The sequence below is a fragment of the Rattus rattus genome, chromosome 6, assembly GCF_011064425.1.
Source record: "Rattus rattus isolate New Zealand chromosome 6, Rrattus_CSIRO_v1, whole genome shotgun sequence".
NCBI lineage: Eukaryota > Metazoa > Chordata > Mammalia > Rodentia > Muridae > Rattus > Rattus rattus.
Window position 1 is genome coordinate 122,639,513 of NC_046159.1, and position 3,221 is coordinate 122,642,733.

Below are 3,221 nucleotides of genomic sequence, written 5' to 3' on the forward strand. Positions count from 1 at the left end.
TTAAAAGATACGATTGAGGAAATTCAAATGCTAAGTCTAAAAAGCTCATGACATAAAACATCCAAGAAATCTGGACACTACAAAAAGACCAAACCTAAAAATAATACAAACAAAACAAAGAAATGATTCCTAGGTGCAAAGCCCAGAAAAATATTTTTAAAAAAAATCATAGAAGAACATTAACAACCAATTCTACATCCGACAGATGGCAAATATCCAATATATACAAAGAACTCAAGAAGTTAGACTATAGGGAATCAAATAACCCTATTAAAAATTGGGTACAGAGATAAACAAATAATTCTCAACTGTGGAATTTTGAATGGCCATGAAGTACCTAAAGAAATGTTCAACATCCTTAATCATCAGAGAAATGCAAATCAAAACAATACTGAGATACCACCTCACACCAGTCAGAATGTTTAAGATCAAAAACTCAGGTGACAGCAGATGCTGGTGAGGGTGTGGAGAAAGAAGAACATTTCTCCATTGTTGATGGGATTGCAAACTGGTACAAACACTCTGGAAATCAGTCTGATGGTTCCTCAGAAAATTGGACATAGTACTACCTGAGGACCAGCTCAACCACTCCTGGGCATACACCCAAAATATCCTCTAAAATATAACAAGAACACATGCTCCACTATGTTCATAGCAGCCTTATTTATAATAGCCAGAAGCTGGAAGGAACCCAGATGCCCTTCAACAGAGGAATGGATACAGAAAATGTGGTACATCTACACAATGGGGTACTACTCAGCTATTAAAAACAACGACTTCCTGAAATTCTTAGGCAAATGGATAGAACTAAAAAATATCATCCTGAGTGAGGTAACACAATAACAAAAGAACACATATGGTATGTATGTACTGATAAGTGGACATTAGGCAAAAAGCTCAAAATACTCACAATACAACTCACAGACTTTATGAAGCTCAAGAAGAAGGAAGAGCAAAGTGTGGATTCTTCAGTCCTTCTTAGAAGGGGGAATAAAATACTTATAGTGGGAAATACAGTGAAAAAGTATAGAGCACAGACTGAAGGATAGTCCATCCAGAGACTTTTCCACCTAGGAATCCATCCCATATGCAGCCACCAAACCCAGTCATTATTGCTGAACTGCTTGCAGATAGGAGTCTGATATGGCTGTCTCCTGAGAGGTTCTACCAGAGCCTGACAAACAAAAATGAGGATGCTCACAGCCAACCATGGGACCGAGCAGGGGGACCCTAATGGAATAGTTAGAGAAGAGTGAAGGAGATGAAGGGGCTCGCAAGCCATAGGAAGAATAAGAAAATCAAACCAACCCAACCCTCAGGGACTAAACCACCAACCAAAGAATACACATGGGGGGGACCCATGCCTCCATCTGCATATGTAGCAGAGGATGGCATTGCCTGGCATCAATAGAAGCAGAGGCCCATGGTCCTTGAAAGCTTCATTTTCCCAATGTAGGAAAATTCCAAGGAGTTGAGATGAAAGTAGGCAGACAGGAGAAGAAGCATCCTCATAGAAGCAGGGGGGAATGGGAGAGGGGGAAATGGGAAAGAGGATAACATTAGAAACGTAAATACATAAAATATCCAATAAAAAATTATCTGAAAAAAAAAAAAGGAGCTCAGGAAGCCTTGTAGAAGTGTTGAGGGAAGGAACTTCAGAAGAAGATCAACAGAGTCAACTAATCAAACTCTTGCTTGGGGGTTCCCCAAAACTGAACTAACAACCAAAGCACATACAAGGGCTAAACCTAATCCATATATATATACTTCATATATATCATATATATATATATATATATCATATATATCATATATATATCATACAGACTAACAGACTGGATACTTAAACAGGACCAATCATTTTGCTGTATACATGAAACACACCTCAGTACAAAGGCAGACACTACCTCAGAGAAAAAGGCTGGAGAAAAAATTTTAAGCAAATGGTCCCAAGAACCAAGCTGGAATTGCCATTCTAAAATTGAATAAAATCAACTTTAAACCAAAACTTAACAAAAAATATAGGGAAGGACACTTCATATTCATTAAAGGAAAAATCAACCAAAATGAACTCTCAATTCTGAACATCTATGCTCAGATTGCAAGGACACCCACATTCATAAAAGAAACTAAAGCTCAAAGCATATATTGCACCTCACATAATAGACTTCAACACCCCACTTTTTAAAAAAAGATTTATTTATTTATTATATGTAAGTACACTGTAGCTATCTTCAGACACACCAGAAGAGGGCATTGGATCCCATTACAGATGGTTGTGAGCCACCATGAGGTTGCTGGGAATTGAACTCAGGACCTCTGGAAGAGCAGTCAGTGCTCTTAACCACTGAGCCATCTCTCCAACCCCCTCAACACCCCACTCTTACCACTGGACAGATCAAGGCAATGGAAACTGAACAAAGACACAGTGAAACTAACAGAAGATATGAACCAAATGAATTTGACAGATATCTATAGAACAATTCATTCTAAAACAAAAGAATATACCTTCTTCTTAGCACCTCATGATACCTCTCCAAAATTGACCAAAAAATTTACCACAAAACAGGCCTCAACAGATACAAGAAGATTGAAATAATCCCATGCATCCTATCAGATCTCCACGGACTGCGGCTGATCTTCAATAACAACAAAAACAGCAGAAAGCCCACATACACATGGAAACTGAACAACTCTCTATTCAATGATAAATTGCCCAGGAAAGAAATAAAGAAAAATAATTAAAGACTTTTTGAATTTAATGAAATAATGCACAGCATACTGAAAATTATGTGATAAAATAAAAGCAGTGCTAAGAGGAAAACTCACAGCTGTGTGTGTCTCCAAAAAGAAACTGGAGAGAACATACACTAGCAGCTTGATAGCACACCTGAAAGTTCTAGAACAAAAATAAGCAAATACACCCCTGAGGAGGGGATGGCAGGAAATAATCAAACTCAGGGCTGAAATCAACCTAGTAGAAACAAAGAGAACTAACTATACAAAGAATCAAGAAAATAGATTCTTTGAGAAAATCAGCAAGATAGATAAACCCTTAGCCAGACTAACCAGAGGGCACAGAGACAGTATCAAAATTAACAAAATCAGAAATGAAAAGGGAGACGGGACAACAAAAACTGAGGAAATTAAAAAAAAAATCATCCCATCCTACTACAAATGGCTATACTTAACAAAACTGAAAAATCTCGATTAAATGAACA